This window comes from Phascolarctos cinereus, unplaced genomic scaffold, assembly GCF_003287225.1.
Source record: "Phascolarctos cinereus isolate Bilbo 61053 unplaced genomic scaffold, phaCin_HiC Scaffold_8;HRSCAF=390, whole genome shotgun sequence".
In the NCBI taxonomy this organism is placed as follows: domain Eukaryota; kingdom Metazoa; phylum Chordata; class Mammalia; order Diprotodontia; family Phascolarctidae; genus Phascolarctos; species Phascolarctos cinereus.
In genome coordinates, this window is record NW_027556291.1 from 31,013,583 (window position 1) to 31,028,006 (window position 14,424).

Here is a 14,424-nt window from a genome sequence, read left to right on the forward strand (position 1 = left end):
AATTAACCCCATTGCCTAGCCAAAAAAAAAAAAGAATTATTGGACTGGGGGTAGCTAAGTGGCACAGTGGAGAGAGCACCAGCCCTGGAGTCAGGAGGACCTGAGTTCAAATCCGGCCTCACACACCTACTAGCTGTGTGACCCTGGGCAAGTCATTTAACCCTAATTGCCTTAAAAAGAAAAAGAATTATTGGACTGCCTGAAAGCCATGATCAAGAAAGAGCCTAGATATCATATTTCAAGAAATTATAAAGGAAAATTGCTGCAGTGCCTTAAATTCAGGGGTAAATAGAAATTAAAAGACTCCACTGATTACCTCATGAAAGAGATCTCAAAATGAAAACTCCCAGAAATATTCTAGCCAGATTCCAGAACTCCCAGGGCAATGGGAAAGTGCTTCAAACAACCAGAAAGAAATAATTCAAATATCATGGAGCCACAGTCAGGATCACATAAGATTTAGTGGTTTCCATATTAAAGGAGTAGAGGGCTTGGAAGATGATATTCCAGATACCAACAATCACCTACCAACCAAAACTGACTATAATCTTTCAGGGGGGAAATAGATGTTTAATGAAATAGAGGCCTTTTAAATATTCCCTATGGAAAAATCAGAGCTGAATAGAAAATTTGACATTCAAAGGAAGACCCAAGAGAGGCATAGAAAGGTAAATATGAAAGAGTGACCATGTGGGCCTCGATAACATTAAATTGTTTACATTCCTATATGGGAAAATGATATGTGTAACTCCTAAGAACTTTGTCATTATTAGGCCAGTTAAAAGGAATTTACGTAGATAGAGGTCATGGGTGTGAGTTGATTATGTTGGAATGATTAGACAAAATGAAGGGGTGAGAAAGAGGGATGCCCTGGGAGAAGAAGAAAGGGAGAAGTAGAATGGGGAAAATTTTTTTTCACAAAGAAGAGGCACATAAGGAAGAGCTTTTGCAATGGAGGAGATGGGGGAGGGTGGCAGACAATGCTTGAAACTCACAGTCATTGGAATTGGTTCAAAGAAGGAAGACTACACACACACACACACACACACACACATACACACAAACACACACACACACACACACACACACACACACTCAATTGTGTATAGATATATAACTTACCCAAAAGGGAAATAATAAAGGGAAGGGATGATTGAAGGAGGCAGTAGTTAGAAGCAAAATAGACTTTTGAGGAGGGACAGGATAAAAAGAGAGGAAGAAGAAGAAACAGAAAAAAATGGGATGGATGGAAATGTACTTGTAACTGTGATTTTGAATGGGATGAGCTCACCCATAAAGCAGAAGCAGAATGGATTAGAAAACAGAATCCGACAATATGTTGTTTACAAGAGACACACTCAAAACAGACACACACAGTTAAAATAAAGGACTAGAGCAGAATCTGATATGCTTCAGCTAAAGTAAAAAAAAGGCAGAGGTAGCAGTCATGATCTCAGACAAAGCAAAAATGAGAATACACTTAATTAAAAGAGATAATCAGGGAAAATACATTTTTCTTAAAACTACTATGAACAGTGGTATAATATAAAAAACATTTCCAGCAAGTTTCTCTCATAAAGACCTCATTTTTCAAATGCACACTCAGTATAGAACTGAGTCAAATTTATGAAAATAAGAGCCATTCCCCAATTGATAAATGGTCAAAGGATATGAACAGGCAGTTTTCAGAAGAAGAAATCAAAGCTATTTATAATAATTTGAAAAAATGCTCTAAATCACTCTTGGTGAGAGAAATGCAAAGTAAAGCAAGTCTGAGGTACCACTTTACACTTATCAGAAATGACAAATGCTGGAGGTGATGAGGGGAAAATAGGTATACTAATGAAGTGTTGGTGGAGTTGTGAACTGATGAACCATTCTGGAGAACAATTTGGAACTATGCTCAAAGGGATATAAAATTGTGTATACCCTTAGACTTCAAAATACCACTACTCGGTCTGTGTCCTAAAGAGATCAAAGAAAAGGGAAAAGGACATATATGTACAAAAATATTTATAGCAGCTCTTTTTGTGATGGCAAAGAATTGGAAATCAAGGGGATGCTCATCATTTGGTGAATGGCTGAACAAGTTGTGACATATGATTATGAAAGAATACTATTATGCTATAAGAAATGAAGAGGGAAGTGGTTTCAGAAGAAACATGGTAAGACTTATATGAACTGATGCAAAGTAAAGTGAGAAGAACCAGGAGATCATTGTGCACAGTAGCAGCAATGTCGTAATGATGATTGACTGTGAAAAACTTGACTATTCTGATCAATACACTAGTGGTCCAAGACAATTCCATAAGGACTCATGATGAAAAAATGCTGTCTACCTGAACAGAGAGAGCTGATGAACTCTGAGTGCAAATTGAAGTATAATTTTCTTTCTTATTTTTCTTGCTTTTTGTGGAAACATGGCTAATATGGAAATATGTTTTGCATGATTTCACATGCATAATATCATAATGCTTGCCTTGTCAGTGGGGTGGGAAGGAGGAAGAGAATTTGGAACTCAAAATTTAAAAAGAATAGAATGTTATAATAAATAATAAATTAAAAAGTAAAGATAGCATATTAGAGTTAGAGAAGTAATGATTAGCTTTGGTACTGTACTAGAATAGGCTTTTTGCATATGAAATGGAATTGAGCAGAAAGAGGCTATGTTAGAAGAATGTATTTAAAGAAACTAATTCATTGTTATTTTGTTTCCCAGGGTGGGAGAAGTATCCTGGCAAATATCTGTTTAGCTTTCTTTCCTTTGCTTCTCGATGGCATGAAGTATTTTTCAGTTTGCTTTTTTTTTTTTTTTTGAGGGCTCAGTACAAAGGATCCTGGAAATCATGATTATGAGAAATAAATTTTAAAAATGGGTTTGAACTAATCCCTTACCGCTCCCTAAATATTCTTTAAATCTGCCACCCAGGCATCTGGTTGTTTCTTGGTGGAAACAGTGGTGCATTTCTCACAAACACTGTAATAAATACCACAATAAAAACATAGCCATAAAAAAGTTCTCAGCAACCAGCAGGAATGGTTATATCCCTGACAGTCTCCTCGTTTCTAATGGGGACAGTGGTTCGCTTAACACAGCAACTCATCTGTCTGAAGGCTTTGCCACTTCTCTTTGCATTTTCTCCCTAATGTCATTCTTTTCCACATGTATTCCCTCAATGTCAAGTCACTGAAATCCGAGGAGCTGAGGCTACAGAGATTGTTTTCCTAAAGATGGATCTTTGCTATTTTCATCAAGAGGTGGGTCACATTAATTGTTGTGGGGTGGAGATGGAGAAGAAGGAAGAGGAGTGAAAACGGTATACATTACTACTTTGCTTTTAGGTGTCTCCATTCTCTGATCAGGGATACCAGAAGAACAACCTTACTGGTGATTACAGGGAGCACCAGGCTTTTCCTCCTACGGAAGCTATTATTGATGTATATAAAGTCCAGGATCAAGTTTCTGTGGACTCTCAGTGATTAAAACTGGGTTATACTCACTTTTTATTTTTATTTATTTAATTTTTAAATTACAGATTTTAAAAAATTTTACTTTATGCTCACTTTGGGAAGGCATCAGTGCTTGGTGTGTTTACAGGGTTGAGTCGTAATTTAATTGGCTATATGAAAGGAGGTAAACATCAGGATGTCAAGGTTTCTAAGGTTATGCAACAAGGCTCTGGGTGATCTTATAACAGTAATACCAGGAGTATGGCAATCAAGCTAAATTAAACGCACCCCCCTACAAAGACTCACATATACTACATAAAATGGTACAATTTCTTAAGAAACAGATTATGGAGCATTGAATCTCCAGATATCAAATGGACATTCTTCATTCAACTAAGAATCTTTCTAACATAGTTTTAAATAATTTTTTGATTGGGTTATTTTAAAAATTATTGTTACATTTTATTTTTGTATCATAATTGTTTCCCTTTAACCATCTCCCATCCCCTTTTAACAAGTAAGATTCCTTTAACCATCTCCTACCCCCTTGTAACAAATAAGATCGCTTAAGACCCTTGACCCAGTGGCCCTGAAGGAAGGTATTTCCTTACTACTTCTTCACTACTGACATCTACAATTCATCAAAATTGAATTACTTGTTCAGGTTTTTTTGGTTTGTATTATTGTCTTTGTGCTTATATTCCTTTGGGTTCTCTTCGCTGTACATTACTTCACTTTCTCTGAATTCTTGAGATAGCTTTTTAATTGCGGAAGAGCCATCATCAAAAGAATTTAACTCAGCCAGTCTTTACTGAGTACATAATCTGTGTTAGATACACTCCTCAGGGTATATAAAGATGCCCATGCCTCCCCTATCCTGAAAAAGCCCTCACTTGACCCTTTCCATTTCTTTAGTCATCCTTTTTGTCTTCTGCACTTTGTGGCTAAACTCCTCAGAAAGGCTGCCTATAATAGGGGCCTCTGCTGTCTCTCCTCTCATTCTCTTCTTTTCTTTTGAATTTTAACATTTTATCTTTCCCAGTTACATGTAAAAACAAAGTTTAACCTTTGTCTTTTTATAATTTTGAACTCCAAATTCTCTCCCAGACTTCCTCCTCTCCCCCATCATTGAGAAGGCAAGCAATTTGATAAAGTTTATACATGTGTCACTCTCTTCTTAACCCCCTACAGTACAGCTTCTGACTTTGTCATTTAACCAAAACTGCTCTCTCCAAAGTGATCTCTTAGTTGCTAAATCCAGTGGCCTTTTCTCAGTCGTCATTCACCTTAACCTCTCTGCAGTCTTTGACAGTATTGATAACTCTCCCCTCCTCGATTCTCTCTTCTCTCTAGGTTTTTGGGACATCACTCTCTCCTGATTCTCCTCCTGTCTATTTGACTGCTGCTTCTCTGTTTCTTTTGCTGCATCTTTTTCTAGATCATGCCCCCTAAACATAGGCACCAATCAGGGTCCTGTCCAATACCCTCTTCTCTTTTGCCTCTATGCTATGGCACTTGGTGATTTCTTCATCTCCAATGGATTTAATTACCATCTTTATGCTGGTGATTCTCAAATCTGTCTCTCCTACCTTGATCTCTCTGCTGACCTCCAATCTCATATCTCCAAATGCCTCTCAGACATCTTGAACTAGATGTCTAGTAGACATCTTAAATTCAACAGTTCAGAAACAGAGCTCATTATCTTTGCCCCTAAACCATCCTTCCCCCTAGCATATTCCCACCTGTTGCCAAGACATGCTGGTTTTACCTTTGTAATATCTCTCCAATACACCCCCTTCTCTCCTCTGACATTGCCCCGACTCTTGTGGGAGTCCTCATCATCTCATGCCTAGACTATGGCAATAGCCTGCTGATGGGTCTGCCTGCCTCAAGTCTCTCCCCACTCCAATCCATTCTCCATTCAACCACTAAAGTGAATGCTCTGGTGTTCAAAGCCCTTAATAACCTAGCCCCGTCCTACCTCTCCAGTCTTCTTATATCTTTCTCCCCAACATATATTCTTTGATTCAGTGACACCAGCCTCCTGGCTGTTCTAGAAACAGACAATCTCTCAGCTCCAGGCATTCTCTCTGTCTTCTGTGCCTTGAATGCTCTCCTTCTTCTGCTCTGACTACTGATGCCCGCCCCCTCCAGCTTCTCTTAAGTCCCAACTAAAATCCTGTCTTCTCTAGGGAGACTTTCCTAACCTCTTTTAATTCTGGTGCCTTTCCTCTGTTAATTCTTCTTTATTTATCCTGTATATAGCTTGCTTTGTAGGTATTTGTTTGCTTGTTATCAAGATTGTGAGCTTCTGGTGAGCTGTCATTTGCCATTTTATATCCCCAGTATTTAGCACAGCGCCTAGCACAAAGTAGGCACTTAATAAATGTTTATTGATTGATATAGTGCCCCTCCTCAAATACATGCCTTATTGCTGCTGAGTGCAGCAGATTAATCCTCTTTGTTTTCTTATTAGAAATTGATTTGAATCATGACCATCTAAACTCTCTTGCTTGATATCCTGGGCCTTGGTTTCTTTGTTTGTAAATTAGGGAGCGGGACTAGTGGACTTTTTTGCCTGTGGTCTATTCAGGTTGTAGCTCCTCAGAAGGTGTATTGATAATTAAATAATGGGCCCCGAACTACTGTTCTTCAGAGCTTTCATCTCTAAGGCCAATTTAGATATCAGAGAAAGGGAAGACATCAGAAATACTTATATCTGACAATAATTGCATTATCTAAATTTCAAAAATTTCCAGGGAAAGTAGTTAATTTAAATTCTGGTTCTGGACTAGAATTTTTCGTTTCTACATGGCTAATTGATTCACATGGGTATCAAAGTCATGACATGGATCTCATTAACGCTGAATAACTGAGGTACATTGGTCCATTCCAGTAGAACATAAGCTCCTTGAGGGCAAGCACTGTTTTGTTTTTGCCTTTGTATCCCCAGTACCTAGTCCACTCCTGGCATATAAGTGCTTAATACAAGTCTGTTGAATTGAACCAAATCAAATAAGACACAAAAATGTAATGAACTGATCTTTGGCATCTAGTAATTATATTTCCTAAGGTAAATTATTCTCAGTCCAGAGGACAAAGGACTTTCCATGAAAGAAAGGGGACAAGCATTTATTAAGGGCCTATTGTGTGACTCATGCTATGCTAAGAGTTCTACAAATTCCTCATTGAATCCTCACAACAACCCTGGGGTGTAGGTGCTGTTATTATCCCCATTTTACAGTTGAGGAACCTGAGGCAGGCGAATTTAGAATTAGTGACTTGCCCCGAGTAGCACAGCTTGTAAGTGTCTGAGGTCAGATTTGAACTTAGGTCTTCCTGACTACAGATCCAGTGCTATTTCCACTGCAGCGCCACCTAGTAGTGTGAATGTGATCTTATTTTTGAAAGCAAATTAGAGTCAGGGAAGAGAAATACTGTATTGAGTGCAGGAAGCTACTATTGAAAACCAAATCAGAGTTCACTACTGAGCATTTTTCCTTAGACAGGTATTGGAGTAATCAGACTAAGTCTTGAGCTGCTGGTTCACCACAGGCTTGAACTGATACTAAAGAAAATAAGACAGAGAGAGAGAAACTGGTTACAGGCCTAGAGGAACTCATGTCCTTTTTTCTTTCCCCTTCCTTTTGCTTCGTCTGTCCTGCTTACTGGAGGTAGGGAAGGATGCCTGTGGTGTTTTACAGAGCTTAGAAGGGAGAAATGAGATTGATGCCTCCCAGTACTGGGCACAGAAACAAAAGGTTATGTTGTGTTGTGCTGTGTTGTGTGTGTGTGTGTGTGTGTGTGTGTGTGTGTGTGTGTGTGTGAAATCAGTTTAACAATTGGTTATTGGATAAATTCTAATTTTCTGCTTATAAAGTTATCTGTTTGGTTGAATTTACCCCCTTTCCTGTTCATTTATAAGCATAGTTGTACTCAGAATGTTGAATGAGGGATTTTGAAGGGGATTTATGCTACTTCAGTGACCACAGCAGTAGAGCTTGGTGCTTGGGAAGGGCTATTCCTCACATCTGCCCTCTTCTTATTTATCTTATGGGGAAGTATAGTTGTATCACTTGTTGCCAGATATCTACAGAAATGATCTCCAAGTTCACGGCCTACGTGTCTACACACAAATGTGCAAAGTAGAGGTAGTAAGCAGGAAGAACCAGAGATACTACCACAATAAGGCAAATAGGCACCATCACTGAGAATTGGTAGGTTAGGGCCTCTAAATGAGTGTACTTGATGCAAAAGGAACAAAGTAGGTAAAGGGATAAAGAATAGCTTCATTCTCACTTAAGCATTTGCATTCTTGTGAGTTCAGGGGAGCACATTAGAAGTCTATTATAATGTAGTAGTGACTAGGGTCTTAAATGAGCTGTGTATGTGCTGGAACTCTCTCAGGGGACAAAAGGTTCAGATATTGACATCACTTCCTGGCCACCTGAGCACAAAAATGCTGCTAGGAACTCCAGGCGTTCTCTGAGGAAAACTGGTGTTTTCAGTGCCTGTCTTTGTTGACCATTCCCCTCTACACCTAAGTAAACCTTTTATTAACTGTTGGGTGATGTACAAGGATCTCATTTTGTTCCAGTGATGAGCATAAACTACGAAGGAACTGGCCTTAGTCGGGCTCAGACCCAAATACCCATCTATGGCTGGGGACAGTGGACATCTGGGGAAAATGTAATTCTCTTAGGAACATAATTTTGTGTCCATGCAGTGGGTGACAGCATGTAGAATATAGTTCAACCTTGAGTTTAATGATGAGCAAACCCCACTTGTGGTGAGGGATAACTTTTTGATGTTTATAGTTAGTCATGAGAGACCCACATGGTATTAATAACTGCCATTTACATAATGAATTGTAAGGTTTCCAAGGCACTTTATGTCCATTCTCTCAAAGGACCAGATTGAAAGGGGCTTTAAACACAATACAGTCAAACCTCACTACTTTATGGAGGAGAAAATAGAAACTCGGAGAGATGGCGATTTCCCAAAAGTGTTGGCCACATGCAGCAATTTTGCTCCTCGTAAGCTTCTTGATTTTGGCCATTGTATCCCACTGCCTACCTAGTACAGTGCCACACACCTCGCAGGCTCTGAAATGTCTTTTGATCAATTGAGGATGTTGAAGCTTAGACAGAGGAAGCCATGAGCTGCAAATCATGAGTAGAAAGCAGCAGGCAGGATTAGCACTCAGGTCCTTGGCTTCCAAATCCAATGCCCTTTTCAGCACACTGCACTGCCCTTCTAAAGCTTGAGCTGGCTGCCCAGTCAATGGTAACTTCTGTGTCTGTTGTCCCCTTTGATTTTCACAACAATCTTGTTTGGTAAGGAGTGCAGCATCAACATCTCTAACTTGCATATGAGGAAGCTGGGGCCTATGTTAGATATAGGCAAAAACTTAAATAAGCTCATCATATTAAGGGAGAGGCTTCTAAATACTGACATAGCTTATAGCCTCAACATGTATTAACATGTCACCGGTTAGGGCTCCTGCAGGGTAAGTGATTTGCCACAGGTTACACAGTGGAGAAGCCAAGGCTAGAACTCAAATTTTCCAACTCCTAGTTCAGAGCAGAAGCATGGGATATTGGATTGAGTATTAATCTTAGATTCAGGAAGACTTGGGTTCAAATGCTGCCTAAGACACTTTATAGCTGTGTGACCCTGGGCAAATCATTTAACCTCTGTTTGCCTCAGTTTCCTCATTTGTAAATTGAAGAGGTTTTGACTCATTTGCTTCTAAGTTTCCTTTAAATTTAAGATCCTACAATCCTTTGCTCTTTACCTTGTAACACATTCCTTGTAATAATATAATCTCAACCACTTCTGAGTAGATAGAGATTCAATGATATATTAGCTCCTCTACAAAATGCATGGAAAATATAGTAATGAGCCCAATGCATACTGTTCTCCGGAGGTTAATATGCCATGAACAGATTTCCATTTCTTGAATTGAATGTCAGCATTTGATCATACCTCCTTCCTTGTCTTTGTCCTGCTTTTAATATCAGAGGCCAGCCAAATGCTCTAAGAAAGCTATGATTTATACATTAAAGATATTGTCAAGAATGGTTGGAAAAAATTTATTAGGGAAAGGGACATTCGATTATTCTTCATGTAACTATTTCAAACTGGTGAAGGTAGCAAGATGGCTGCATTCAATAAACCTTTGATAAAGCATTAGGAAGCTGACATGGTATCTTTTAATGGGCCATTACTACCTGCTTTGGGTGCCAGGCACTTATATCCACTCTTGAAATGTATTAATAAGGCAGTAAAGTGTAGCTCTGAAATAATAGCATTGCATAGGCCGTTTTTTTCTTTTTCTTTGTTAAATGTCATATCTTTCCTTTTTTTTTTTTTCTCTTTTGTCCTTTAAAAGTTCATCTTGGCAGAGAAGAGAGCAGCTAGCATGATGAAAATTAGGGGGAAACTTCCATTTCACCTAATTTTACCTGATTCTTTCCAGTGCGTGCAGGGATTGCTTATTTGGATGTTCCCTCTTGGGTAAAGGTTCCTCAGCATTTTCCTCAAGTGCTTATCCTTCCTGCGATGCTTCCTTTTTGCCTTTGTTTCAAAGGGCGGAACAAGCAGCCCCTTTCCAGATTGAACCATTGCATTTTTTTTTTAACGGTAGCTCAGAAGGCCTGGCAGAGGCATTGAAGGGACAGAGTGCGCTTCAGAAGTGATATTTGAGCTCTTGCAGCTCACACAGCTTTGGAGGCGGCCCTTGTCACTTTTAACTCTTTTTGTAAGCAGGGGAAGAAAGAAGTTAGGAACGTTATTTAGATCTCAACTCACTGGGACCTCAGACTGTCTTCCTCAGCATGGAAGCCTGTGTTAATACGTAAAAATTGATTTATGTCACTTCCAGTTAGGTGTTTGTGTTGAGATGAGACCAGATCCTGAGAGATGAAGGGTGGCTGTTAAAAACATTCATAGGAAGAACTTAGCAACAGAATGAAGCTAGCTTGTTCCCCTTTCTTTTGTGGAAAGCTGAAACTAGGATTTGTGTATTTTTTAAAAATAGTGTTTGCTTGAATAATCCCCTCAATGAGAGTAATATAACAATTGGTATGCTTTGACTGGGAAAGATTTAAAAAGTATAGCCATTTAGCTACAAATGATTTTTTTCTAAGGGAAAATCTCTGCTTTTGATATCAATACCTATGAGAATATGGTAGAAAAGATTTGGATGAGGGAGGGTTGCATAGATAAAAAGCATGAAAAGACAAAAGTTAGTATAAATAGGGCATTAAAGAGAAACATTAATTTGTGGTGAAGAGATGGACAGCAGTTAAGAAAGCAAGGAATTGTAAATAAATAGAAGGATGAAATAAGGTAGGTAGTCAGGTAGGAAGTGACACTTCTGATGAAGTCAACAAGTAGGGAAAAAACAAAGTGAATATAACCTCACCAAATGCAGATATCAGAGAGATGAAACCTCTCCAGAGGAAGAAGACAGAAACAAATAAATGATTGTCAAGTGGTCATCCTCTTGGTTTGTGGAATGTGAGTCATTCAATAAATAGTTGAATCAGGGAGAGAACTCACTGGCAGCCATAGAGAGAACAATGGTGCTTTGGCAATGGGCCCCTCTTTGTTCCTTGCACAGGGAAAGAAAGAAATCTATCAAGGAGGGTGTAACAGTGACGTGCCAATCAAAAAAGCTCCATAATGTGTCATAAAGGAGTCAGGTTGGGGGAGAAAACCCCTCCTCCCAGTCCCGTATTATATAAAGTTGGATGTGCTGCGAAATGATATGTGAACAATTAAAAATATGTTAAGGATTACCCTGGAGTTCCCTCTAGGTATGTGATCCTATGTAGATTATAACTCATCTGTGCCCTTGTGGGTCTTCCTAGGAAATCTACCATGTTGGGATTATACCTAATGTTTTGGGGATCTTTAGTTCTCTTGTTGTTGTATAGATATTAGTAGAGCACATAAGCTGTCCACTGGTTATCCCTCATTTTTGTTGCACAACTACCCTGCCCTGTTCTTCTCATATTTGTCTTTTATGACACCCTTTATGCCACTTATCTTAATCAGTTCTTGGTTCATGACATGTTACAGGATATTCTTATTCATCACACGTATTTCAATTGCCTTTTGGGTAATCCTGGAATTCCAGTTCTTTGGAGATGATGTTTAATGACTTATAGCCATGCCACATCACTGGAGAAATGTTGGTATTAAAAATACTGTTTGTTTCAGGGAAATGCTCGGAGTCATTAAAATATTGTGGTTTCTTAAAGGCAATTCCATTCACTATAATCCCCCTATTCACTTCTGGGTCAAACTCATTGTTCATTTACAGTGTTTGTGCAAGATATGTATTCAGATGCCCAGCTCTGTGTGTTGGCTGCCTGACTATACTCTGGCTTCTGACTTCATCATCAAACTGCAACTTCCCTCTCTAAAGTTACCAAAGGGGACTAGCCAAGATGGCAGAGTAAAAGGAAGCAGTGCATCCTAGCTCCCCAAAATTTATTTTTAAAAAAAGAACTGAGATAAATACCAGACCAAGTAGTTATCAAAAATTGCAAGAGAAACAACAGCAGGTCATCTTACAGTAAAACCCCACAAATTTGACCCACAGGCAAGTGGCCAGGGTAGGAATAGTGAAATAAGAATGGGCCAGGATCTTGGAGCCACTCCCAGGAGCAGAAGAGGACCTTGAAACTGTTGCTTTAAACCAGGGTAGGGGATCTCAAAGCAAATCCTGGGAGAGGTGAGGCTATTTCTTTAAACCAGGAGAGGAAATCTTTGAGCTAGTCCCCTGGGAGCAGAAGAAAGTACTGCCATTCTGATCCCAGCAGCAGGATAGCAGATGAGGTAGACCAATATCATACAAGGCCACCACTGATAGAAGTAACCAGAGGCCAGCCTTAACTTAAAATCCCCAAAATAAAAAGTCTTAGGAACATTATGACCAAAATCCAGAGTTTCCAGGTCAAAGTAAAAAAAAATACTGCCATTACCCAGAAAGAAAAAATTCTAGCACCAAGAAACTATAGTTAGGATCAGTTAAGATAGCAGCTATCACTATAGAGGACTAAAGAACATAGCATATGATATTCCTATAAGCAGTAGATAAAGGGTTACAACCAAAAATAACATCCTCCGAAAAACTAAATATAATTCTTCAGTAGGGAAAATGTATTTTTCAATGAAATAGAGAAATTCTAAGCATTTATGATGAAAAGAACAGAACTGAGTAGAAACTTTGAAATGTACACATGGGAGTATAGTGAAACAAAAAGGGGAATACAAGTGGGCAATCCATGTGTTAGGGCGTAAAAAAACCTGACAACCAAATGCAGAAAAGCAGAAATAGTAAATGAATCCTTCTTAGATCATAATGCAGTAAGCTACATTTGATAATGGGCAGTGGAAAGATAGATGAAAAATTAATTGGAAACTAAATAATCTAGTCCTAAAAGATAAATGGGTCAAAGGACAAATCATAACAATCAATAATTTCATTAAAGAAAATGACATCAATGAGACAGTATACCAAAATTTATGGGATGTAGCCAAGTTCATACTTAAGAGAAAATTTATATCTCTAATTGCTTACATCAATAAAACAGAGATAGAGCAGATCAATGAATTGGGCATGCAACTAAAAAAAACTAGAAAAAGAACAAATTAAAAATCTCCAATTAAACATCAGATTGAAAATCCTGAAAATCAAAGGAGAAATTAATAAAGTTGAAAGTAAGAAAACCACTGAACTAATAAATAAAAGTAGAAAGTGGTTTTATGAAAAAAAAACCAATGAACTATTGGTTAAGCTGATTTAAAGAAGGAAAGAAGAAAATCAAATTACTAGTCTCACAAATGAAAGAGATATATTCACCACCAAAGAAGAGGAAATTAAAGCAATGATTACAGGCTATTTTGCCCAGTTATATGCCAATAAATTTGACAATCTAAATGAAATGAATGAATATATACAAAATTATAAATTACCCAGATTAATAGAAGAGGAAATAGAATACTTAACCCAATTTTAGAAAAAGAAATTGAACAAACTATCAATGAATTTACTAAGAAAAAATCCCCAGGGCCAGTTATATTCACAAGCAAATTCTACCAAACATTTAAAGAACAATTAATCCCAGTATATAAACTGTTCGGAAAAAATAGGTGAAGAAGGAATCCTACCAGATTCTATTTACAGCACAAATATGGTGTTGATACCTAAACCTAAACCAAAACAGAGAAAGAAATTATAGACCAATTTATCTCATAAATATTGATGCAAAAAATTTAAATGAAATACTAGCAAGGAGATTATAGCAATATATCATAAGGATCATACACTATGACCAGGTAGGGTTTATACCAGGAATGCAAGGCTGATTCAATATTAGGAAAACTGTAAGCATAGTTGACCATATCAATAACAAAACCAACAAATCATATATCTCAGTAGATGCAGAAGAAAGCCTTTGACAAAATACAATACCCATTCCTATTAAAAAAATCCACTAGATAGCATAGGAATAAATAGAGCTTTCCTTAAAATGTTAAGAAATATTTACCTAAAACCATCAGCAAACATTATCTGTAATGGGGATAAGCTAGAAGTCTTCCCAATACAATCAGAGGTGAAGCAAGGATGTCCATTATCACCCCTATTATTTAGTATTTTACTAGAAATGTTAGCTATAGCAATGAGAAGAAAAAGAAATTGAAAGAATTAGAATAGGCAATGAGGAAACAAAACTATCACTCTTTGCAGTTGATATCATATACTTTGAGAATCTTAGAGAATCAAAAAACTAGTGGAAATAATTAACACCTTTAGCAAAGTTACAAGATGTAAAATAAAACCATATAAATCATCAACATTTCTATATTTGACCAACAAAGCCCTGCAGCAAGAGATAGAAAGAGAAATTTCATTTAAAATAACTGTAGACAATATAAAATACTTGGGAGTCTACCTGC